The following is a 27,816-nucleotide window of genomic DNA, read 5'->3' as shown; positions in this document are numbered from 1 at the left end:
TTAGTTCAAGGATCGACTACTGTTATGCACTTTATGTTGGAGTCCCTCTGTCCTGTCTGAATCGCCTCCAGCTGGTACAAAACGCTGCTGCCCGTTTTTTTAACAAACGTACATAGACATCAGCACATCACCCCAGTCCTTTCTTCATTGCATTGGCTTCCAGTTTCTTTTAGAGTTGATTTTTAAATTTTGCTTTTTGTTTTTAAAGCCCTCAGTGGCCTTGCCCCTCTGTACTTGTCCAAGCTCCTGAAGGTTTGGAGCTCGACCAGAGCCTTGAGGTCCTCAGTTCAGCTCCTGCTGGACGTCCCTCGAGTGAAATATATAAACACTGGGGTGATCAGGCTTTTTCAGTCACGGGGCCCAGACTCTGGAACAAACTGCCCCCTGACATGAGCACTATCACTGACTTTGGCCTCTTTAAATCTAGGCTTAAAACTCATCTTTTCAGACTGGCTTTCAACACGCAGTAGCACAGTGACACTTTACCTGAATGTATTTTCCTCTTTTAGATGTGTGCATTTATGTATTGTTTTAATTGTCTTATACATTTTAAATTGTTTTTGTTTTATTGTGAAGCACTTTGGTCACCTTCGGTGTTGTAAAGGGCTCTATAAATAAACGTTGATTGATTGATTGATAAGTTAAACCTGTATGCCTGTTGATGACATTTGTGATATGTCAACGACTCATTATGGTGTAAAGAGAAATTGTTTTTATTTTTCCTCCTCTGCCTCAGTCACTAGGTCTCTTTTGCTAAGAGAAAGCTAATCTGACACAGAAGCACTGGCTTGTTGTTGTGTCAATAGCTGCTAGTGTACTGAAATCAATACTGGAAGTTATCGTTTAGCTTTTATCTGTAACTTCCGCAAATTTTTTTTGGGGTTTATCGGTTTAGGTTTTAGCTAAGTTTTCAGTTAACGGATTAACTGTTATCGAACTTTTTGGTTAGCTGTGCCCACCACTGGTCTGTAGTTACACTGTTGTCAAAAGACACATTCAATAAAGTTGTGGATGTCATCAGCCAACTGATAAAGGCAATTATAGCCGAAGTAGTAAGACAAGCTGGCATGTTATCAGTCCAAATTGACACCACACCATATCGCCAGCAAAAACCAGTGTTCCATCATCCCAAGATATGTAACCGATATCATTCGTGAAAGATTGGTTGCTGTGGTGGACTGTGAGTCATCCACAGGGCGGCATTTTCCAGAGCTCCTGAAAAAGGTTCTACTGGAGCTTAATATTGATATTAGCACATACAGATGGTGCAGCCAATATGCAGAGACAGTATCTGGGGTTTCCCTGCACTCCTCTCTGAGTCATCCCACAATCAGGTTCATATATGGTGTTACACACAGGCAGTGTTGTGGAAAGTGCATCGCTCTTTTTGCTACTTAATGATACAGCAGTTTTCCTAAGAGAGCCATACAAGCGCATGCAGTGTTGGGAAGAGATGAATCAGGAGACGGCTGTGCCCAATCAGGCCAACCAGGTGGTGGGCTCAGGATCAGGCACTAAGTAAAGTGTTTAGGTGCTTTGGGAATCCTCAGGGAGCCTTATTTCTTGAAGTGCTTATGACTTTATACATCATTGTAGATGACAGAACAACAGGTGGCTGTGAGGGCCAATGCAAAGGGATTCATAGGCAGCCTTTTGAGGTATGAGACAGTCCTCACTGCTTGAACTTTCCTTCACATTTTTGAGCAGATATCCCCCCCTTTAAATATACTTCCAGATGATGGGAATGGATATCATCACAGCTCAACATCTAGTTGAGGGGACAGAGGAGGGTCTCAGTGAGTGTGCTAGGGACTTTGAAGGGGTTAAGTGTGCAGATGATGAGTTTGTGAAGTGGGCTAATAGAAAGTTGCAAGAGGAGGGAGAGTGTGAACTGTGGTAGTGCAGACTGCCCTTCCTGAGAGAAGGTTCAGAACAAAAGAAAAGAATGCCAGGAGAACGTGCAGAAGATGATCAGCTAGCTTCAGCTGATACTGACTTCAAGGTCAAAGTTCACAATGTCATTGTGGACACAGTGACAGACAGCACCCATAGAAGATTTTCTGCCAATGCAAAACGTTGCTCAGATTTGGCCTCTCTAGACCCTCGAAACTTTGCTCTTGTGAGGAAAAACAGACTCTCCAGCTCGCCTCTGGAAGAAATAAGCAAAGGTCTGCTTACGTTTAACAATTGAGCTACAGTTAGCACATTATGAAAGTGAACTCTATAGCCTTGCATGCCAGTGGGACAGACTAAAGATGTCCCCTCTGGAGGGTTACACTGTCAGGACAGCTAGTGGACAAGGAAGCAAAGAGGATCCTTCCACGGAAAAGCAGGATGCTAAACTAGAGAGCAAAATTTGTTCCACCTGTAAAAACTGTGTAATTTATGTTCATCTCATCCTTTCTCAGTACAATCTGCTAACTGATGCCACCATGTGACTGGACTGGCTTACAAGTTGGTATAAAGGCCCCTTCACACATAGTGCAAAGTTTGGACGACGTTTGGACAAATACAGTGAAAGAGCGTGAAACAGTTCGAATTTGCACACCACAAAACATCGTGCAGATGGGCAGGCATGCATGATCCCAGTGCAAGAGCTTGTGCACGCGACTGTGTCTTTCAAGCAGGAATAGTGTGAGGTGCACCACATAGCACCGCTTTATGTGGAATAAAAAAACAAACAAACAAAAAAACAAAAACAGCCCATACCTGTGGGACCACATCACGCCACTTACAGTAGTGTTCAGAATAATAGTAGTGCGATGTGACTAAAAAGATGAATCCAGGTTTTGAGTATATTTCTTATTGTTACATGGGAAACAAGGTACCAGTAGATTCAGTAGATTCTCACAAATTCAACAAGACCAAGCATTCATGATATGCACACTTAAGGCTATGAAATTGGGCTATTAGTAAAAAAAAAAAGTAGAAAAGGGGGTGTTCACAATAATAGTAGCATCTGCTGTTGACGCTACAAACTCAAAACTATTATGTTCAAACTGCTTTTTTAGCAATCCTGTGAATCACTAAATGAGTATTTAGTTGTATAACCACAGTTTTTCATGATTTCTTCACATCTGCGAGGCATTAATGTTGTTGGTTTGGAACCAAGATTTTGCTCATTTACTAGTGTGCTTGGGGTCATTGTCTTGTTGAAACACCCATTTCAAGGGCATGTCCTCTTCAGCATAAGGCAACATGACCTCTTCAAGTATTGTGACATATCCAAACTGATCCATGATACCTGGTATGTGATATATAGGCCCAACACCATAGTAGGAGAAACATGCCCATATCATGATGCTTGCACCACCATGCTTCACTGTCTTCACTGTGAACTGTGGCTTGAATTCAGAGTTTGGGGGTCGTCTCACAAACTGTCTGCGGCCCTTGGACCCAAAATGAACAATTTTACTCTCATTAGTCCACAAAATATTCCTCCATTTCTCTTTATGCCAGTTGATGTGTTCTTTGGCAAATTGTAACCTCTTCTGCACGTCTTTTATTTAACAGAGGGACTTTGCTGGGGATTCTTACAAATGAATTAGCTTCACACAGGCATCTTCTAACTGTCACACCACTTCCTGGAGCTGATCAATGGGCGAGCCTTTGCCATTCTGGTTATTCTTCTATCCATTTTGATGGTTGTTTTCCATTTTCTTCCAGGTGTCTCTGGTTTTTTGGTCCATTTTAAAGCATTGGAGATCATTGTAGCTGAACAGCCTATAAATTTTTGCATCTGTGAATAGGTTTTCCCCTCTCCAATCAACTTTTTAATCAAACTACGCTGTTCTTCTGAACAATGTCTTGAACGTCCCATTTTCCTTAGGCTTTCAAAGAGAAAAGCATGTTCAACAGGTGCTGGCTTCATCCCTAAATAGGGAACACCTGATTCACATCTCTTTGTTCCACAAAACTGACGAACTCACTGACCGAATGCCACACTACTATTATTGTGAACACCCCCTTTTCTACTTTTTTTTTACTAATAGCCCAATTTCATAGCCTTAAGAGTGTGCATATCATGAATGCTTGGTCTTGCTGGATTTGTGAGAATCTACTGAATCTACTGGTACCTTGTTTCCATGTAACAATAAGAAATATACTCAAAACCTGGATTCATCTTTTTAGTCACATAACACTACTATTATTCTGAACACTACTGTATATGGTATAAATAAAAATAAAACCAGCTGGTACCTGTGTGACCACATCGTGTCGCTTATGTGGAATTTAAAAAAAAAGTAAAAACACATACCACCCACTGGACGTGAACCCACACCTTCCCAAAGCTCTGATTACCAGTCAGCAACTTTACCACTGAGCTACAGAGCTGTTCTTTGAAAACTGTGGGAATCTGTCTCATATCAGGAAGGACATGGAAGTATTACAAAACCACATTTATCAACCAAGCAATAGAAATATGAACTATCTGTTCTTCAGTAGATGACCCATGGTCACAGACATACAGTCATGAAATGACATGACTAAGAAGCAGTGTGCTCTGATGTCCACATCTACTGGTCCCGTGCATCCAGTTGGCTGCGCGCGTTCTGCCCTACACGCGTCCTGTGGATGATGTGCTGCAGGACACCGCATCATGTGGAACAGAGCTCACGTGGGTGACGTGACGGTCAGATCGCCCGCTGCGTATTCTGATCTGACAGTCCGTTTCAACCTGGCAGGCTGTGTCTGCTCCGTGCATGCGCTCGCTTGCTGCAGCTTATCGCCACCACAGCAATATATGTTTTTATTTTTGTCCACGTAAGTACAGCAATCAGACACACATGCCTCACAGTGGACAGTTGTTAGTCCACGTCTGTCCAAACACAGTAGGTGTTGTCCAGCTGGAATGTCCAGAATAACAGATCACCACAGCTGCTTCTGTCATAGCCACGTCTCCTGTCAGTTCAGGAGAAGTGATGGTCTAGTGGTTAAGGCACTGGGCTTGAGACCAGAAGATTCTTGTTTCAAATCCCAGCCCTTGGGTAAGGTCTTTAGGTCAAGGCAAGGTCAGCAATTAGTCCACAGTTATTACTTGTTTACCATAATAATGGCACACATCAGAATTAAAGACAGCACATACACATTTGACCTTGTTTATGTGCACTAAATTTGAAGAAGTCCGTTATCCGATATGAGGCAAGTGGGTGAAGGTCACGCATCAACCCTGAGTTGCGCCACCATCAGCTTGGAGGGAGGAACGTGGACCAGCTGCAGCAAAAACTGCACCGCCCCCGTAGAAGGGAAGGGATGACATGAGCAGAAGCCGGAGTGGGGGTGTGTGTGATGGGGAGTAGGAGGGGGTGGGGAGAGGGAGTGAGAGAGGGAGAGCATGCTTCACTCCTGTGAAACCGTTTATTGTCTTTGTGAGTTGAGATAAGAAAACACCCACATGTTCACCAAGGCCAAGACATTCCTCTGGAGGAAAACAGCAGGGCAATTTGTCCTTCAGGCTGATAAGCCTGTAGTGTTGTGGTTTCAGCAGTGGAAAAAAATTTTACAGCTTCACTTGAACAACCAAATCCCAATTATGAATTAAGAATATACCCCGGCCTCCAAAATCTTCATCTTCATCTGCAAGGCGCACATCTGCTCCAAGATGTCATCCAATTTGCATCTGAGTTCAAGAGTCATTGCAGTCTGAGAATGCACTGCCTTGCCAACCTCGTTAATCATGACAGACAAGCAAGGGGCCGTGGTTCTTGATGTCGCCGTCTTGCCAATTTGCCAGTAGATCAGGGCGGCACATAAGCCAAAAAGTACCAGCCCTGCTACCATAAGACCAAATATGAATAAATCCTCGATGTCCTCAACTGAGAAAGGCGCAAAGTATGCAACACGCCATGACCCCCAGGAGTTGAGAACATACCCCGCAGGATATGTTCCGTCTGGGCAGGTAGGATCCCCCGGTCCTGACCTTCTTGTAGAAAAGATGGTATCAATAGTGTTCAGAGACCAGCTGATCAATTCCATGGTTAATCCAATAGTAGTCCAATAGATCCAGTATCCAATATAATTTGCGGAATTCACAGTCTGGTGAAGTAGGGCCTTGAAGGTTAAAGCAAAGAGCAGAGATAAGGGAGAGTGGAGGAGATGCGACTGCTCTCGCCGGAGTCCCAAGGTGAAAAAAAAGGAAAAACAAATATATATATATATATATATATATCAGCACACACACCAAAGCCACACTTATGGGGAACTTGACAAATTTCTCTGCAAGTACGACAATGGTTGACTGCAGTCTGTTATCGTGCCAAGTGCGTGACTGGCCACACATTTTCTAAGTGTCACCTGCAATTTGGCTGATACCTGCCGTGAGAGAGTTTGATGGGTTCACACAGCGCACACTCTGTTGCCGCTGGTGTGCGCAAATAGTTGTAGCAACAGATGTATGAGGCGTTAGTGGCAGGGATGATTTCACACGGTTTGCACACAACTCCTGCATCATGCGTACTAAGTGCACACTTTGTCCAAACCTTGCACTATGTGTGAAGGGGCCCTTAACACAGGCAGCCTGAGAGAGACGTTTCTCAACAGTGAATTTCATAAACAGACTCTGAAGCACTTTGACCCAGAAAAAAAAACTTGAGGTGTTCATGCTCATGTGCACTGCGAAATAAATTCTCATGTCTTTGGACAAAGATACTGTAATAAACAAAGTTGCAGAGACCAGCGCAGTGTTTCGGTGTTTGTTTTATGGTCACCATGTTTCTTTGAAACTACTCTAATGGAGAGGAAAAAAAGATAATGGCATCATTAGGAATGTATGTTATAATATGAGTAACAAACTTGCACAGAAGAGTGCAATAATCATTTTATTCTTTATTCATAAGGATTAGATACAGTTGTGCACACACGTTTACATAACCTGGCAGAAATTCTGTTTTTTTTTTTTTGTTTTTTTGGTCATTTTTTCAGAGAATATGAATGATAAACAGTTTTTTTTCTCTCATGGTTAGTGGCTTAGTGGTTAGCACTGTTGCCTCACAGCGAGAAGGTCATGGGTTCAATTCCCGTGGCCTTTCTGTGTGGAGTTTGCATGTTCTTCCCGTGTTTGCGTGGGTTTCCTCCAGGTGCTCCGGTTTCCTCCCACATCCAATGACGTTCGTTTGGTTTAATGCCACTTCCTTCACTGATTAATCTGTAGTGTCTGGGCTTGTTTTTTTTTTCTGTTTTGGTATTTGTTGTTATATATATATATATATATATATATATATATATATATATATATATATATATATATATATAGGGTTTGAGTTGTGACACATGAAAGACCGGATGTATCCGCAGTGAAGCTAAAGCTGCCAGCTTCACTGCGGCTGGACTGAGGACTTTTAGGATGGTGATGGGTCCGATGAATCTGTCCTTAAGTTTTTGGGATTCCACCTGCAGGGGGATGTCCTTTGTAGATAGCCAAACCGCCTGCCCGGGCTGATACGCAGGGGCCGGGGCACGCCGGCAGTTTGCATGGACCTTAGCCCTCGTCCGGGCTTTGAGCAGGGCAGAGCGGGCGGTACGCCACACCCGACGGCACCTCCTCAGATGGGCCTGGACCAAGCCCACCCCGACCTCTCCCTCCACTAGCGGAAATAATCGGGACTGGTACCCCAAACATACCTCGAATGGGGAGAGGCCGGTGGCAGATGACACTTGGCTATTATGAACGTACTCGATCCAGGCCAGATGGTCACTCCAGGCCATCGGGTGCGCGGAGGTCACGCAGCAGAGGGCCTGCTCTAATTCCTGATTCGTCCGCTCTGCCTGCCCGTTTATCTGGGGGTGGTACCCGGACGAGAGACTTACAGTGGCCCCCAGTTCCCTGCAGAAACTCCTCCAGACCTGGGAGGAGAACTGAGGACCATGATGATGGTTTCAGGGGGGTCTGACAGCTCGGTCCTGACTTCCTCCTCGTGCACCCGGGACAGGGCGTCAGACCATTGGTTCTTCGTCCTGGGGCGGTATGTGATCCGAAAATCAAAACGCCCAAAGAACAGTGACCAGCGGGCTTGCCTGGGGTTCAGACGCTTGGCGGTCCGGATGTACTCCAGGTTCCGATGGTCTGTGAAAACCGTGAATTGTACCGAAGCTCCCTCCAACAGGTGTCTCCACTCCTCCAGAGCCTCCTTCACCGCAAGAAGATCCCGATTGCCGACGTCATAATTCCTTTCAGCCGGGGTCAACCTGCGGGAAAAATAGGCACATGGGTGGAGAACCTTGTCGGACTCCCCACTCTGGGATAGCACGGCTCCTATCCCTGAGTCAGAGGCATCCACTTCGACTATAAACTGGCGATTAGGATCGGGCTGCACCAGAACTGATGCAGTCGAGAACCGGCGTTTCAACTCCCTAAACGTGGCTTCGCACCGATCCGACCAGGTGAAGGGGACTTTAGTGGAGGTCAAGGCTGTCAGGGGGCTAACCACCTGACTATAGCCCTTGATGAACCTCCGGTAAAAATTAGCAAAACCGAGGAACTATTGTAGTTTCCTACGGTTTGTTGGTTGGGGCCAATCTCTCACCGCCGCTACCTTGGCCGGATTGGGTGCGACGGAGTTTGAGGAGATGATGAACCCCAGGAAGGACAAAGAAGTACGGTGGAACTCGCACTTCTCGCCCTTCACAAACAGCCGGTTCTCCAACAACCGTTGCAGGACCTGACGTACATGCATAACATGAGTCTCAGGATCCGGGGAAAAGATGAGTATATTGTCCAGATATACGAAGAAAAACCGATGCAGGAAGTCCCGCAAGACATCATTTACCAAAGCTTGGAACATTACGGGGGCGTTAGTGAGGCCGAACGGCATGACCAGGTACTCAAAGTGACCTAACGGGGTGTTAAATGCCGTCTTCCATTCGTCTCCCTTCCGGATCCGAACCAGGTGGTACGCATTCCTAAGATCCAGTTTTGTGAAAATTTGGGCTCCATGCAGGGACGTGAACACTGAATCTAACAGGGGCAGAGGGTATCGGTTGCGAACCATGATCTAGTTCAGCCCCCTGTAATCAATGCATGGACGGAGTCCGCCGTCTTTCTTGCCCACAAAAAAGAAACCAGCACCCATCGGGCAGGTGGAGTTCCAGATCAGCCCGGCAGCTAACGAGTCCCGGATGTAGGTCTCCATTGATTTGCGCTCAGGACGTGAGAGGTTGTACAGCCTGCTGGACGGGTACTCAACGCCCGGGATCAGATCAATGGCACAATCGTATGGACGGTGCGGGGGAAGGGTGAGCGCCAGATCTTTGCTGAAAACATCAGCAAGATCGTGGTACTCACGTGGCAGCGCCGTAAGATTGGGGGGGACTTTAACCTCCTCACTAGCTGTCACACCAGGCGGAGCCGAGGATCCGAGACATTCCCGGTGGCAGGTTTCGCTCCACTGAGCCACAACCCCAGACGGCCAATCGATCCGGGGATTGTGCTTTATCATCCAAGGATAACCCAAAATCACATGGGAGGTAGAAGGTGTTACATAAAACAATCTCCTCCCTGTGATTACCAGACACCACCAAGACCATCTAGTGCCCGTACCTTCAAAGGTGAAGGTAGAGCCACTAGAGGGAGCCAGACTTCCCTTGCCCATCTACTGTCCAGCAGATTCCCTTCCGACCCCGTGTCTACCAATGTTGGGGCATGAAGGGTCAGATCCCCACACAGGATTGTAAATGGGATGTGTGCGGATTTACGGGTTTCCCCGCGTGCGTGTTATGGCCCACCCTTAGGGCAGGCGTTGTCGTTTAACCGCTTGGGGGCAGTCCCTCTGTAAATGCTCATGCGAGCCACAGAAAAAACACTCCCTGCGTACCAGCCTCAGTTGTCTGAGCTTCGTATTGACTTTAGCCCTGCTCGTGTCCATAGCTTCGTCAGCAGGGGGAGCTGTTGCCACACGAGAGTCACGGGCTGTGGAGCGTGGGGAAGATGGCACCCTTTCGGACCCGGAAGGAAGAGGGACGGCTCGTGCCCGGCCACGCCCCCCGCCCTGCTCCCAACGGTGTTCCTCTAATCGGTTATCTGATCATATAACCAGATCAACAAGCCCATCGAAATCCCGCGGTTCGTCCTTAGCCAGTAGATGCTCCTTCAGGACCAGAGACAGTCCGTTTACGAAGGCGGCGCGGAGTGCAACGTTGTTCTGGCCAGACCTCGTTGCCGCCATGCGGAAGTCGACTGCGTACTCCGCTGCACTCCGACGCCCCTGTCTGATTGACAGCAGCAAGTTTGATGCGGATTCGCCTCTATGGGGGTGATCAAAAACCTGCTTGAACTCCCTCACAAACCCAGTATACGTCGTTAGGAGCCGTGAATTCTGCTCCCAGAGCGCCGTAGCCCAGGCGCGTGCCTCTCCTCGAAGCAAATTTATAACGTAAGCCACCCGGCTAGCGTCTGACGCGTACATGACGGGATGCTGTGAAAAGATGAGTGAGCACTGCTTTAAGAAGTTCGTGCACGTCTCGACACAGCATCCGTACAGCTCCGGAGGGCTTATGTATGCTTCAGGGGATGGTGGGGGGGTTCGTTGAACGACCAGCAGAATGTCTGTCTCAGGCCCTCGGTCAGCAGGAGGAGGTGCTGCAGCAGCACCCTGAGCCTGCGCTTCCACCTGGGCGGTGAGAGCCTCCATCCTCCGATTGAGAATCACATTCTGCTCGGTGACTAAGTCCAACCGAGCAGTGAAAGCGGTTAAGATTTGCTGCAGCTCACCTAACACGCCTCCTGCTGATGCCTGTGCACCTTGCTCTTCCATTGGCTGTTCAAGCGATGGTTGACGCCCCTCGGGATCCATGACGCTGGCCGAGAAATCCTGTTGTGAAGGTGTAGAAACACAGACCCACAACAGGGGGCGTTAAATGAACGGGCAATGGATAAGCCAAACAGTAACAATTTAATGTTGTGCACAACGGAATACAGACAAATACAGTTTTGGTACCACAGACAATTATATGTAGAGTGACATGTGGACAGGCTTGAGGTTAGGAGACGTCCGTCCAGAACCGAGCCGGATCCCACACGGCCTTCACCGCCAACGGATCTGAAGAACACCAGAGCTGCCAAGTCCTGGATCCCCAGGTGGCCACCATCTCCAGCTGTCAGACCTGGTACTGCTGGCAGAGAACAGAAACAGTATTGATGAGTGTGAGTTTGCATACTCAGTAATCCCATAGTCTGTGTTCTTTGGGAGGGAGCACCTCCACCTCCAATCACACACTTGTGCAGCTCCTGTCTAACCACTTATCTGGTTGGAGTGTGAAGCGAAGCTGTCGCTGATCACACCAAACGCCAATCCCACAGATAAGGCAACACCACAGGAAAACGGCTGCAAAAGAGTTCAGACTATTATTCAGTTTTAAGTCAGCAGAGAAATTACCTCTTCTGGTGGCTGATTTCTCAGCGAGGAGGTGGAGTTGCAGTCCGGCCTTTATGGTGATGGGTTGGATGAGTGACAGCTGGTGCTGATGATGTGTGACAGCTGTCACTCCCAGTGGCTCCGACGCCCTCTCGTGCTTGAAGCCCGCACTTCAAGCAGGGCGCCATCTGGTGGTGGTGGACCAGCAGTACCTCCTCTTCAGCGGCCCACACAACAAGATGGAGAACCACAGCCTACTTTTTTGGGGGGCCAGGCTCAAAACTTCTCAGTCGGCCCTCATACTATGCTCCGCCCTCCTGTGGGTTGAGGTAATAAATACAAGGGAACCCTATCCATTGGTGGCCATATCATGTAAGATGTAATTCAAGGTCTTGTGTTTCAGAGCATCAGCTGTTCTTCTCCTTCCCATCCATACATTTAGCACATTTTGTCTTTCCTTTGTTGTGCTTTGACACTCCTCCGAGTGCAAGATCGGTTTATCAGGATTTGTTCCGAGGTGTCTGCACCTCTAAGTTAAGCTACTGTGTGAGATTAGGTGAGATGCTGTTATCTCAGTATTATGTCATGTTTAAATACATCCATAGTTTTCTTGTCTTTCCCTCCAGAGAGAACACCAGTCTGAGTGGACATCATAGTTACTCAACTTCCACAGGGCTACAGTCACCTTCATCTTCAGGTAATCTGCCAATTATTAAATTCTACCCTATGTCAGGACCCCCACCACCCCACCCCACCCTCCTCTCTTTCTGCTGTCTCCATGGTAACCCTTTCAGAGACTGACACCGGCTGGATTACCATTTGACAGCAAGCGCTGGTTCTTTATCCCTGCAAAAGCTTACAAGGAAAGTATTTGTTCTTTTCAAGCAGGGGGATAGTTTTATTCATACAAGCAGCCTTTAAGAAGTCACGGACACGGGTGTTGGGTTAATGCTTTGATACCGAGGTGCAAAAAACAATATTTAAGTTAGATTCTGCTCATCCGTAGCACTTTACCAATACACAAACAGTAACATTAAAGCCTTAAATCCACCATCAATTGGTCAGTTTGATGCTATGTGAAATTAGCGGCAGCAGGAATAATCCACATCGTGGAGCTTGGATAGAAACACTGGAAGTGTTATGAGGTGGAAAAATGAAAGGCAAAGGTTAAAAAGGATGATGGACGTTTAAAAAAAAGGTCAAAACTATATGAACTTTGCAGAATCAGTGAATACCCTGACTGCAGCACTTGAGAATCTGAGGGAGATATCAGAGTCCCTGGGTTTGAACCTTTCCTGGTTCAAGACTAAGATCCAGGCTTTAAATATTTCTGTGGACTAAGCCATTACAAGTTTATCTGTATTCAGTAAAAAGTACCAAACTTGTACAGAGATTAAGATCGAGAGACACCTGGACAGAGATGACACGTAAGACCTCAGGGACTTTGGTGGTTCCTGTGTTGTTGTGTGGTTGTGAGACTTGGACAGTATCCAGTGACTTAAGGCAACAATTCGTTGTCTGATACTAGGTCTCTTCAGGAGATCCGTGGTTAACACTTTAATGACTTAAATGGATGGTTACATGGGACGTTTTATTATTATTATTGTGAAGCAAGTTAAGCTGCAACATTTTGAACATGTGGGCTGTTTCTGAGAGCATGACCCAGCATGCAGGCGCCTCAGCGTTGAGGACCTCTGAAACTACTAAAGCTTAATAGGACACTCAATCTGCATTTAACTAGTGGAGTACAGCAGTTGTTTGCCTGGGTGGTTGCCATCCAGTAAACCGCTGGATGCAGTGACATTTGGTACCAGTGACCTCTTAAAAAGGTCAGGTTCATAAGAAAAAAAAATGTATGAGAAGAAGGTGGATGGGAAAGATAGAGGAGCAAATCGTGGAAAAAATTGTGCTTTGGGTGATTCGACCAGTGAATTTGATGTGGTGATTCTCATGATATCTGATTAATTGACCACTTGAAAAGTAAACACCAAAGCCACCAAAATGACCCTTCAAACATAACTGTTTGCATAGAAATTCTATTTAATTAATTAGAACAAAACTGAATTTGATAAATATAATATTGTATTGGCATTTTGTGGTATTTGTGTATTATTTTGCTTATGTGCCTTAATTAGAATGTTGTTTATTACATTTGGTATTCATGGTTTCCATCCAGCATGTTTTGAAAGTGTTCATCATTAAGGGCAATTTTTGAGTATCTGCAATCAACATGATCCAATGGCAATTTATGCCACCAAGAGGGTCACACTGTTGTTGGAACATGAAAAAATAAATCTGGCATGCCTGAAAACCTTCAGTTTCACATCAAAATCAAACAGATTACATTTTTGTAAGGGAGAAAAATGATTTTTGGGTCAATTTGGCAAGAATCTTGAAGATAGATGCCATCTTGGATTTCACTGATGCTGTAAAACAGATCCATCATGATGAATAAGATAAAATTTGTCATGAATATTACACACACGCACACACAAAACAGTTAAGTAGGAGCATGTCTGTGCAAAACAGTTTTTTTCATTTCATCTTAGCTGCCAGCTTGGACAGTGGCTGCCATCTTGAATTCAAGTGGCCAATTGACCAGATTTTGTAAGTCCTACCTTGGGAGTCATGCCAAATTTGGTGCCTCTATCAGCATTTACACAATTTTTCTGTAAATTTTAAGATGTCTGCTTCACGGATGGGAATGCTGAGATGGGTGCATGAAGTTCTAAGAAAGCAGAGGAGGGTATTAAGTGAATAACTGCGGTGATGTTGGCTCGGCAGAGCTCTCCAAGAAGCAGTGGAAATTCTCGAAATATTAACATATGGTGTACTCAGCATCTGACCATCTTCTCAAGGTCGGCTTTTAGTGCTGCACATCTGTGTGGCCTCTGGCCAAGATGGAACAGAATTAAAGATAATCAATAGATGCAAAGTTTTTAAATATGCTGATACATGACATTTCCATTTCTTGACGGGAAGTCATTGATTACATTTACATGGACAACAATAATCTGATTAGTGACCTTTTTGTGATTAAGACCATATATGGATGATTGTGTTTAATTTAGTTTTTTATAAAGATAGTCTAATCATTCCCATTTTCATGTCACATATATGCCAGATTATATTTTATGTGAGACAAAATGCTTTAAGATTATCTGCATTTAGATGTGTGGTAATATTAATATACTTAATATACTGGTAATATTGATGTTTTACCAATATTTTGCAATACACAAGACATCAGGGACGGAATGTGGCTGTGAGTCAGATGATGCTGTCACATGTAGACGGGAATATAGATGGAATATCTTGAAATAACTCATGTAAACACCATTAACTAAATCAGATTTTATTCAGAATAAGGTCAGTAAATCTAATAATTGCTGGCCATGCAGCCACTGTGTCTGACACTTTGATTGTTGAATTTATCACTTTCCAGTCTTTATACCTTGCTCCATTTTTGCCCTGCTTGTATCCTGACTTTGCCTCTGATAGCCATACACTGTTTTCTGACCTGTGCCTGTTATTTGAACTACGTCTCAGCGTCTTGACATTCTGCTACCTTTGCCTTGCTGCTGGATTCCTCATGTATCGACCTCCTGCCTGTTGCACTCATTAAACCTTTTTGAACTCTCAGTCATGTGAGTTTGCATTTGTGTCCACCCGGTTTGTACCACACCTGATACCTACCATATTAATTTGGGGAACACAGAGCCCTGGGATCATTCGGATGACCCTGTTGAATTTACAGTTTGTGGCTTTAACCACTAAAAAAAATAACAGAACCTTGATGCTTATAGCAAATGCCATGAAATGCACATGGGATTCGGCACACGTAAAGCCCAGGTAAGTGCATTTCTTTTAGTATGCTTTCAGGAGAGCTAACATGCCATGCAAGACTAACATGGGCTTGGAGAATTTCTGTTATCAGAGTAGAATCAGTGCCCCCCTTCAAAAGCAGCCATGCAAGAATCTCCACCCAGTCTATATTACATTGGTGTGCAGCAGCACTAAAAATCAGACTTAAAAATAAATAAAATATTAGAAAACAAAGTATGCACCTCAATCTTGTTGACTTTTACCCATTTCCAGGCCAGCTGTAGATTGCAAAGGGTGTGCTGCACAAATGTGTATGGTTCAGATTATTATGTCATGAATACATTAAAAAGTCTACTGTGGAAAAATTCATTTTGCAGGGGGACAAGATGTGAGACAGAGCAGAGTTTCACCCCCTACAGACCTCTTTGCTTGAAGAGAAGAGACTGCAATGCTGGATTGATTGAAGTGTTAGACAAAACAGCGTTTTTGGTATGGCAGTGACCAGTGTCGCACCTGCAATCAGGATCAGCAGGTCAAGTGTTACCTGGACTAAAATGGAAGATATGTCACAAGCAATCAAGCTCCAGAAATTATTCAGTTATCCCAAATGCATATAGGTACTTACATTCCGCTAAAGGGGGTGCACTATTTGTTGTTGCCTGAATTTTCTGAGGATTGCTAACTAACATATTTCTGCCTCCGGCTCACTTTGTAACCTTCTGTGGGGGGGGGGGCATCAAATCCATCTAAATGAGAATGGGTAACCACAAAGTATGTAATAATAAATACAGTGGGGGAAATAAGTATTTGATCCACTGCCAATTTTGCAGGTTTTTCCCACCTACAAAGGATGGAGAGGTCTCATATTTATCATAGGTACACTTCAACTGTGAGAGACAGAATCTAAAACAACAACAACAACAAAAAAAAAGTCCAGAAAATCACCATGTACCCCAACAGCCAGTCTCCTACTTGATCCATTAACCAGGTGTCATGACTGCTGAGAGGTTGGATTTTGATGGCCATATGATTAAAATGGTAAATGGACTGCATTTATATTGCGCTTTCCATTTGCATCAGACGCTCAAAGCGCTTCACAATAATGCCTCACATTCACCCCGATGTCAGGGTGCTGCCATACAAGGTGCTCACTACACACTGGAAGCAACTAGGGGATTAAGGACCTTGCCCAAGGGCCCTTAGTCATTTTCCAGTTAGGCTGGGATTTGAACAGAGGATCCTCTGGTCTCAAGCCCAACGCTTAACCACTAGACCAGGGATGCCCAAGTTTTGGTCTTCGAGATCTACCTTCCTGACACTCTTAGTTGTCTTCACTAGGGCTGCCCTTTGTCACCGGTTCTGGTCATTATCTTTATGGACAGAATTTCTAGGCGCAGCCAGGGTGTAGAGGGGGTCTGGTTTGGGAACCACAGAATCTCATCTCTGCTGTTTGCGGATGATGTGGTTCTGTTGGCTTCGTCAAATCAGGACCTTCAGCGTGCACTGGCGTGGTTTGCAGCAGAGTGTGAAGCGTCCGGGATGAAAATCAGCACCTCCAAATCCGAGGCCATGGTTCTCGACCGGAAAAAGGTGCTTTGCCCTCTTCAGGTCGGTGGAGTGTCCTTGCCTCAAGTGGAGGAGTTTAAGTATCTCAGGGTCTTGTTCACGAGCGAGGGATGGATGGAGCGTGAGATCGAGACGGATCGGTGCAGCATCTGCAGTGATGCCATCGCTGTATCGGACCGTTGTGGTGAAGAGAGAGCTGATTAAGGGGGCAAAGCTCTCGATTTACTGATCGGTCTATGTTCCAACCCTCACCTATGGTCATGAGATTTGGCTCATGATCTAAACAATGAGATCGCGAGTACAAGTGGCCGAGATGAGTTTCCTCCGCAGGGTGGCTGGGCGCTCCCTTAGAGATAGGGTGAGGAGCTTGGTGTCAAGACGCTGCTCCTCCATGTCGAAAGCAGCCAGCTGAGGTGGCTCGGGCATCTTTTCCAGATGCCCCCTGGACCCCTCGCTGGAGAAGTGTTCCAGTCACGTCCCATCAGGAGGAGGCCCCATGGAAGACCCAGGACACGCTGGAGGGACTACATCTTGCGGCTGGCTTGGTAACGCTTTGGGGTTTCCCCGGAGGAGCTGGGGGGGGGGGGGGGGGGGGGGGGATTGGGAGGTCTATGCAGCTTTGCTTGAGCTGCTCCCCCTGCGACCCGACTCTAGATAAAGCGGAAGAAAATGGATGGATGGATGGAAACATGGAGCTAAACCACCTTAGGACTGGGATAAACCACCGGACACCATGGGTGTGTGTTCTAAAGCACTTTGACAGTTTTCAGCACTGACTCATAACTCGGTGGTTAACAGTGCATCAGGTTATTTCTTTCTGGTGTGTTTGCAGACATGTGAATGTTTAGGATGTTGTGTCTACAGATCACTTGAACAATGCTGATGCCTTTGAAATACCTGCGTGTGGTGGCTGTAGTCAAACATGTGCAGTGCAGTGCAGAGCAGTAAATGTTCATATGTGAATGTAAAAAAAAAAAAAATCCAAAAATGCAGACAGGGATAAATACAAGTTCAGTTTTCAAACTCTGTCACTTCTGAAGTTGCACTGAGCTGCCAAGGTTAAAAACTGACATTCAGTCAATTATTTTCTCTCAACCAGAGGTCAGAGCACAAATATCAGATTTAAGTGTGGAATTTAACATTTTTATTGCTGCACCTTCTGGTAAAAATGACCCTCAGGCAGAGTTGGATGGACGCAAATGCAAAATGCACGCACACAGCTCAGTAGAGTTAAGACATTTACTTTGTTCACAGGCTGGAGTTGGAAGACAGAAAGGGAGTCCAAAAAGAGCAACAGTGACAAAAATCATCAGGCTTAGGCGTGGTCGAGGTACACAGGCAGGTAGTCAAAAACGCGAGGCAAATGAAGCAAGGCAAGGAAGTACAAGATACTGAGCTGGAAAGAGGCACAAGGCACATCAATCTGGCAAAGCAGCAGAGCAAAATGAGGAGCTTAAACACCCAGGTGATGAGGTGCAAACTGGAAGCGGGTGTGTGTGGCCAGAGAGAGGGAAACACCCACCACCAAGAGCCAGGAGAGAGAGTCAAGAGAGACAGGGACAGATGAATCCAAGCAAGAGAGTACCATACAGAAAAAAAACCCCAAAAATCCAACATAACCATGACAGAACAAATCAAAACAAAGCAAAAATTCAGGTCCTAACATTATTACTACATTCATACCGGATTACACATTGTACGAGGTTTGTGCATAAAGTATAGGTCCTTTTTATTTTTTTCAAAAACTATATGGATTTCATTCATATGTTTTTACGTCAGACATGCTTGAACCCTCGTGTGCATGCGTGAGTTTTTCCACACCTGTCGGTGACATCATTCGCCTGTGAGCACTCCTTGTGGGAGGTGTGGTCCAGCCCCTCGTCGGAATTCCTTTGTCTGAGAAGTTGCTGAGAGACTGGCGCTTTGTTTGATCAAAATCTTTTCAAAACCTGTGAGACACATCGAAGTGGACATGGTTTGAAAAATTCAGCTGGTTTTCGGTGAAAATTTTAACAGCTGATGAGAGATTTTGAAGTGATTCTGTCGGTTTAAGGACTTCCCACGGAGCGGGATGTGCTCCCAGGTGCCATCGTCAGCCTGTTTCAAGCTGAAAACCTCCACGTTTAAGCCTCTGTTGACCCGGGACGTCGTGAGAGAACAGAGGAGTTTCAGAAGAAGTCAGTTTCAGCATTTTATCCGGATATTCCACTGTTAAAGAAGATTTTTTTTAATGAAAGACGTGCAGGCGGATTCACATGGTGGTGCGGCGGCACAGGAAAAACACCTCCGTGTTGATAACCATTTATAAAATCCAGGCGGCTTTTGATGGCTTTTAGTGGAGTGAGTATATGAGAAATTGTTTAACAGTTGGGCATGTTCCAACTTGTCCTTAAGGCTTCCAACGGAGGTGTTTTCCTGTGGCGGTGCAGTGTGCCGGCTGCAAGCCGACGTGCGAATCCGTATGCACGTCTTTCATTAAAAAATCTTTAACAGTGGAATATCCGGATAAACTTCTCTGTTCTCTCATGACATCCTGGGTCAACAGAGGCTTAAATGTGGAGGTTTTCAGCTTGAAACAGGCTGACGATGGCGCTTGGGAGCGCTGTGCGACGTCCCGCTCCGTGGGAAGTCCTTAAAGCGACAGAATCACTTCAAAATCTCTCATCAGCTGTTAAACGTTTCACAGAAAACCAGCTGAATTTTTCAAACCGTGTCCACTTCGATGTGCCTCACAGGTTTTGAAAAAATTTTGATCAAACAAAGCGCCAGTCTCTCAGCAACTTCTCAGACAAAGGAATTCCAACGAGGGGGCTGGACCACACCTCCCACAAGGCGTGCTCACAGGCGAATGACGTCACTGACAGGCATTGAAAAACTCACACATGCGCACGAGGGTTCAAGCATGTCTGACATACAAACATATGAATGAAATCCATATAGTTTTTGAAAAAAATAAAAAGGACCTATACTTTATGGACAGACCTCGTATAATATGACCTCTACATTGCAACATCTGTACTCCAGCAGAAATAAAACCCAGACATTTTTAAGGGCCCTTTCAAACATAGTGCGAATAAGTACAAGTCAGGGAAACTCATGGCAAAACAGTTCGTATGAGCGAACGGGACTGACAGGCATGCACGATCCCCATGCAACATCTTTTGAGCAGGAACACAGTGCAAGCAGCTGCACCACATCATGCCGCTGATGTGGAGAACAATAAAATAAAAAACAGCTGTATAATTAGTGAATATCAGTGGGTTGATATAAATAATACATAAAAGAGGGCACAATACGGAACCCTATGGTTAAATAACCCTGCTGAAAAAGAAACGTCACTCACGGGATTCAAACCCATAAGCTCTGATTACCAGATGGAAATGTTACCACTGCACTACCATCACTGGCCATTAATCAGTGTGGAAAAATGCCTGAAATCAACAAGGACATGGAGGAATTGCACAGTGTCTGGCCCCTGCAGCCCGGCACAAAGGCGAAAGATGTTTTATATATTTCCACGTGAGCACAACATGCACAGGCATGTGGAGGAATGTTGTCAGTTCATGTTCTTCCAAACACAGAACTGTGTTCTCAAGATGGGACGTCCAGGAGCAGAGAACTTTACAGCCGGGGCTGTGAGCGGACACCCCCACCCATCCATCCGTCCGTTCAGCACCCAGACCTATGTGTCACTCTGTGTTATGTGGCCATTCATTTTCGTTATTTGTTATGTAATTGCGTATGTAGTATTGTCGTAATTGTTGTGTGTTGGGGGGTTTGGCTGGACATTTGGGTGCTGTTTTCTTTTCTTTGCTCTCCAGGTGGTGTGCAAACTGTTTTTTTCTGTGGAGAAGGTGCTGGCGGAAGAGTCCTTCACCCTCATCAGAACTATTGGCTGCACCTGTGGAGGATGTTCACGTGCAGGCCTAACAACTTGCAGCACCTGTGGATGATGCTCACGTGCAGACTTAAAGACTTTCAGCTGAAGCAGATAATGAGATGGCATTCTGCATTTAAGCCATGAGTGATTTGAGCAGAATTGCCGGGAACTCGACCTTGTGACGTTCGGTTGTGAGACGCTGAGGACCGCGCCAGGGTTTGACACATTGTGCCTGTGAAGGAGGACGGGTGAGGGACACATGCTGTCAGCACACATCAGAGGTGATTATCGTCTGAATAATCATTAATAGTAATTTGCCGTTTTGTTACGCAGTATATTTGAACATTGATGAGAATTGTGCAGTTTGCTTCTCACTGCCGTGGCGTACGGATTGATGATCCTCCACCTGTTGTGAGAAGCTGCTCATTTACATAAGGCTTAAATTCAGACCTGAATGTGTTGCTGATAGTGTGTGCCTCTGAAGGATATTTGTTGTAGCTCTGTTGACTTACCTCACCTTTTCCGTCCTTCACAGAGTCAGTTTGTCGTATCCACCTGGAGGGTGTTCGGCGGTGAATCTGAGTCCAGAAGTGCCGGGCTTTGATCCATTTGGGCGCTGGAGAGCGCGCCGTCCTTCACCTTGCCAAGACAGCTGACTATTTATGTTGTACACGAATTATTGCACATGAGGGGGAATAAATTTGTTTCTTGGAACCGCTTTCTGGTTATTTAGTGCTGGGCCATTGTCAGATGCTGGTTCGGTTCTCTGACCCGCGTCAGCACATAACAGTAATTATTTATATAAACTGTCCTGGCGGTGGTGTCTGTGTTTGTAATGTGAGCACTGAGCTGCCATCCAGCTGTCAGTGTGCTATGATCAGCTGACAGGCCCCTCCCTGTGCTGTGTGCGATCAGACCTCGCTGATCGCCCCCATGTGATCATGTTGCCATGTGATCAGATCTGTACATACATATAAGCATTTTATGCAAGTGTGTTCCCCGGCATGCCAGCTGACACACGTACACACGTGTGTGGCTTTCGGCAACTCCACAGTCATGGGCCACTTAGAAAATGTGTGGCCATTCATACTATCATCATGAAAACAGTCAGCAGACGATCACTGTCGAGCTGGATGTGAAATTTGTCTAAGCGCCAAATGAGTGGTGTTAGGTGTTCGTGTGTGTCAGCTGGAATTTGGCCGATACCTACTGCGAGAGGGTTCAATGGGCTCTCACAGGGCACACTGTCTTTCAGCCGCTGGTGTGCACAAATAGTTGTAGCAACAGGTGTATGAGGCATTGGGGGCAGCTACGATTTTACACGTTTTGCAAATGATTCTTGCTTCATGCGTAATTTGACCAAATTTGCACTGTGTGTGAAGGGACCCTAACTCTTGACCCCTGAACACGTCATGAATTTTCATCACAAACTGCATGCTGGTGCAAAGTATTTTGCAGCAATTTTCAAAACTTTAGCATTGGAGCATAATCCAGTTATTTTGTTTTTTTTGGTTTTCATAAACTAATTAAATAAATTCCATATCAATCGCAAACATCCAGCTGTGCATTGCACATAAATTTTGTCTTCTGAAAAGCCAGTCCAAGTGAAAGTCAGAGGGCTGATTAACACCCTGAGTACTCCATAATATAAATGTACATCTGTCTGTCTGTCATGGTGTTTTTGATCACAGTATTTTCTGGAGTATATGTCACACCTTTTTCTGTATTATCAGCTTTTTAATTTGGGATTTTTATGCATCTTTGCAGTTAGGAATGCTTGTTTCCAGTGCTGAAGGTTCCCAGTTCCAAACCCATCCCTGCCCATTCTCTATGTAATATGGAGTTGTGTCAGGAAGGGCATCCAGTGTAAAACTTGTGCCAAATCAACATGCAGAGCCATCTTGATCTGCATCGGCCCCGAGTGAAAACAAAGGAGCAGCCAAATGGACTTCCTTTATTTCTTTTACTTGAAGAAACCCATGATTATGTTTGGTCAGTGTTTTAGAAAAAGGTTACTGGTTAAGACTGAACAGTTTCTTGTAAAATAAATCTGATTTCGTTTAGCCTTTGTAAAAAAGTAGAAAGTAGAAATATTTGGTGCAGTCAGCAGAGATGGGCACTCATGATTCTGTGGATAAACACCCCGGATTTACACAAACATTTGCATTGTTCTGCTGGGATCAAAACCCAATTCAAGCACACGCCAGGCAAGACAAAGCCCAAACCGTGTGCTGAATTTGGTAGAGCTTTGACTCACTGGAAAAAGTGGGTAATTTGTGCCCCCAATAACTTCCAGTGTCCGCTGAGAGTAAATAAGATTTATACAGAATGAGAACCAGTGGGGCCGACATTGTCATATATGACGGCTAAGACCAAGCTTTACTAAATTATAAATAACTTTTTAATGATACGAGAGTAACTCTTTTTTTTTTTTTTGCTGAAAAGTCAACTCCGCGGACTTTCAAGCCAGCCATCGGCCATCATTGTAGTCCTCATAGAAGCTGTGTGATGATGTGCGCAATGTGAGTGTCCAATCGGAATTGGTTCACCGTCACATGGTTTCACATGGTTAACTATCCGGATTGCTCCACTAGTTTGCATGTAAATGTTACTGGATAACTCTGTTGCTTTCTCTGTGTAAAGCACTGTTTACCAGATCACTGGACAACAAAACGCATAGACCATTTTGTATATATTGTTCAAAATGTGCATTTGTGTTTATTGTTTGAACCTTTTTGTTGTACAGTCTTTCACACAAGAGCCCAAATTGCCTTTATAAAGTGTCAAAACAATTGTTTATTATAGTTTGCTGTGTGTTTTGAATAAATGTGTGTGGAAAATTATTTTTCGCTTTATTTTTTCCTTGCCTATTTTTGATTGTAAACCTTTATTAGACTTATAAAACACAACAAAAACATATATATTCTGAAAGCACAGGTTGTCCTGAAAAAAAGAGACATAAAACTTGATTGTGGGATGCAGGGAGAGCTGTTAACAGCAATAAAAAACATTTATGCCAGGTGAGTGAACTGTCTAAAAATGCCCTCAGGACCCCAGAGGGTTAATCGTAGTTTGCTATCTGTTCAGTCCCACCTGCTGTGCTCACTCATTAAATGCCACAGGTCCATGCTACAGTTCAGTTAAGTGCTCTGAGCGTATCCACACACTGACCATTATTATCTTTACCTGTTCACTGGACCAAGTGTTACTGTTATACTGACTTTAAGAAAAGTGTTGTTCATAGATGTTGGAGGTCTGGAAATATTACACAAGTTGTTGCGATGATTTGAAAGTACTGATAAGACAGTGGTGTATTAGGATGACTGAACAAAAAGTAAGCTGTATGAGGTGATTTTTGGGGGGGGCGGGGGGGGGGGCAATAGATCATATTTCATGAAGGTGAAGGCTCTCAAAAATTGCACAAGCAAAATGAGCAACCAGTGGCCACTGACTGGTGTTTTTTCTTCAGTCTCATGGCTGCAGTGCAGATTACATGATTAGTAAATGTCTCTTCTTGGCTACTGAATCAAGATGCACTACGTGTTGTGTAACAGGCACCACGGCAGCCTCCGTGAAGGACTCATTCTCTGAGAACTAGGGAGATGACTGGATGCCTTTGGTACGAGGTCTCTTCAGAGGATCAAATAAGTGTCGACTAACACATACAATGAAATTTGCCCTTTGCATTTAACCATCCTAGTTACAGTTACACACAGTCCAACCACTAGGGGCAGTGAGCAGCCACTGGGACCAACTCCAGATGTAGAGACGCTGCTTTGGTCAGGGGCAGAGAAAGAAACAGACCCTAAATAAGCATGTTTTTGATTGTGGGAGGAAACCCACACAGACACAGGGAGAACATGCAAACCCCACACAGAAAGGGTGGGAAGCGATCTCATAACCTTCTTGCTGTGAGGCACCAGTGTGAACCACTAAGCCACTGTGCCACCAGGGATTACTTATATTGTGAGGAAGTGTCAGCTTTGACATTTTGTCCATGTGGCACATTTCTCTGTTGAGAACCTCAGTAGCTGGAGATGCAGGAATGGATCAGTTGTCTGCATGAATGTTGGCCATCCAGGATCCAAAACAGTTCTGTGGTGCTGTGGATGCAGCACCAGAGGTCTCAGACTGGACTCTATTCTAAGTTTATGAAAACACATGAAGTCATTGTTGCAGGTAATTTACATAATAACAGATGGTTATGATGATTATATTCTATTTCTGCTAATAAACACCCTGAAGTTCTCCACCCGTAGCTTCAAGAATCACAACACAGACACAGAAATGCTCCAGCTGCTGCTACAGACTGGATTAGTGGAGCAGATCGCTACACCACCACAGCGGTTCGTGCTAATAGTTTCTGAAGGCAGATGAGATGATCACTTGTTCACGCCCGAGTTTTCAGCAGCAGCTGGGGATTACAAGTGGTGACCTTATTCAGTTCTACATCCAGTGAACTCAAATGAAAACAAAAGCTCCATCAGGCACTGGATATGAAAACACTAACTGGGACTGGGACTGAATACCTGCTGAAGTGATTTTTGCAGTCCTCCAGTTGACTCGGCCCACAGCGCTCTACACGTTTTCAGTCCACGGTCACCTCCAGTCTCCCGGCGCAGCACTTTGGCTGGATCGTCAGCTCCTCCCCTGATCAATATCCCATCCCGCTCTCATCTTCTTTAGCAAACAGTTTAGTTTTTCCAGCTCAACCTTCAGGTGGTGACAAACGCGGCCTCGCAAAGTTCAGCCTCTCTATTTATCAGACCCGAGTCGTCTGTGTGTGTGCGGTGAGGAAGAGGGTGTGTCAACCATCCCGCTACAAATGAGTTGTGTACTAACAAGGGTCATTAACCTCATCTTACTTTGTGAACACACAGAGCGTAACAGCTCCGTGGATCAGGAGTAGTGATATTGATGAATGGGAGTATTAAGTGTGTCTAATTAGCAGTGAGCAACAATAATAAGCCACGTTCATGGTGTGAAACAGAGATGATGCGGTCTTAAAGTTGCAGCTGCCATTTAGCTTTACTTCTACTTGTTTTACAGCCTGCTAATGGGGCCAACATGTCTCATTAGCGCCCAATAAAGTGACAACAAATTAATAAAATGCGTTTGCAACTCTGGATGGAATTAAATTCATGTATAAGTCGCCAAATCACAATGTAAGTCACCCAGTGGGGTTTGGCCATCTGACAAAAATAAATAAATAAATAAATGTTCATTAAAGTTATCCAAATTCAATTAATGGGAGTCAGTTGGTCTACTAATGTTGAAAAGCTTGAATCTTCGACTGGACTGGGTTGCTTGACGTGAGGACATTTCGCTTCAAATCGCAGAAGCTTCCTCAGCTATGATGGAACGGACACCTCTCCTGATGGCTCCCTTGACGACTCTCCTGATGACGTGAATGACTCATTACCATGAACAAAAGACCGAAACTGCTTTGACCTGAGTACCCCATTGTAAACAGGGGACAAAGCGTGTCTCAGACCCCCTCCCCGGTTAAGGCTGGGTTTAACTGTTTCACAAAGAATGCCTCCTTGACCCCTCTCTCAAACCATTTCTTCTCTCTGGCTAAGATTTTAACTTCCTTGTCCTCAAACATATGGTTAGTGTCTTTCAGGTGGAGATGAACTGCAGACTGAGGTCCACCAGCACCCTCTCTGCGGTGCTGGTATAGCCTTTTGTGCATGCGGAGTGAGTTGTCCTGTGTCTTTCCGCACCGAACGCCGAACTGTTTACACAGAGACTGCTACCTGCTGCTTTGGACTCTGAACTAACAGTCTTTTTCAAGACTTTTTCACCGTGCTCCAACGCCTGAAGAAGACCTCTAACGGTCAAAACGTCGCGACGGAGCACTTTTTTCAATTTTTTGGCCATATCAATTTTCTTTTGGCAAGCTAACTAGCTTGCTAACGCTTTCGTTTTTATTTTATTTTTTAGCACTGTTGCCGTGCGTTACCTGTGCTGCTCCATGGCCTGTCTGGTGGATTTTTATTTTATTTTTTAGCACTGTTGCCGTGCGTTACCTGTGCTGCTCCACAGCCTGTCTGGTGGATTTTTATTTTATTTTATTTTTTAGCACTGTTGCAGTGCGTTACCTGTGCTGCTTCATGGCCTGTCTGGTGCCTTAACTAAAGCACTCCTTCTGCTGAATCACCTCTAAATTATTTACACATTATTCACTTTGCGTGTTTTTAGGAATCTGCTAGGTTAGCGTAGCTACTAGCTCTTAGCCGATTTAGCATGGCGGCTTCTCCTGTCTCTCCCGCACTTTTCTGCTCTGGGTGTGAAATGTTTAGCTATTCCTCGGCCTCCTTTAGCAGTAACGGTACTTGTAATAAGTGTAGCTTATTCGTAGCTTTGGAGGCCAGGCTGGGCGAATTGGAGACTCGGCTCCGCACCGTGGAAAATTCTACAGCTAGCCAGGCCCCTGTAGTCGGTGCGGACCAAGGTAGCTTAGCCGCCATTAGTTCCCCCCTGGCAGATCCCGAGCAGTCGGGAAAGCAGGCTGACTGGGTGACTGTGAGGAGGAAGCGTAGCCCTAAACAGAAGCCCCGTGTACACCGTCAACCCGTTCACATCTCTAACCGTTTTTCCCCACTCGACGATACACCCGCCGAGGATCAAACTCTGGTTATTGGCGACTCTGTTTTGAGAAATGTGAAGTTAGCGACACCAGCAACCATAGTCAATTGTCTTCCGGGGGCCAGAGCAGGCGACATTGAAGGAAATTTGAAACTGCTGGCTAAGGCTAAGCGTAAATTTGGTAAGATTGTAATTCACGTCGGCAGTAATGACACCCGGTTACGCCAATCGGAGGTCACTATCCAGGGTTGGGACCAGGAAGCAGAGTTGTAGTCTTACACACCTCTCTGCAGCTTCTCTCCCCCTGCCGTCCCCTCGTTGCCCCATCCCCGTGGAGACGGTGCCTGCTCCCAGACCACCAATAACCAGCAAAAATCTATTTAAGCATAAAAATTCAAAAAGAAAAAATAATATAGCACCTTCAACTGCACCACAGACTAAAACAGTTAAATGTGGTCTATTAAACATTAGGTCTCTCTCTTCTAAGTCCCTGTTGGTAAATGATATAATAATTGATCAACGTATTGATTTATTCTGCCTAACAGAAACCTGGTTACAGCAGGATGAATATGTTAGTTTAAATGAGTCAACACCCCCGAGTCACAC

Source organism: Thalassophryne amazonica, chromosome 13, assembly GCF_902500255.1.
Source record: "Thalassophryne amazonica chromosome 13, fThaAma1.1, whole genome shotgun sequence".
NCBI lineage: Eukaryota > Metazoa > Chordata > Actinopteri > Batrachoidiformes > Batrachoididae > Thalassophryne > Thalassophryne amazonica.
This window is presented reverse-complemented; position numbering follows the sequence as displayed.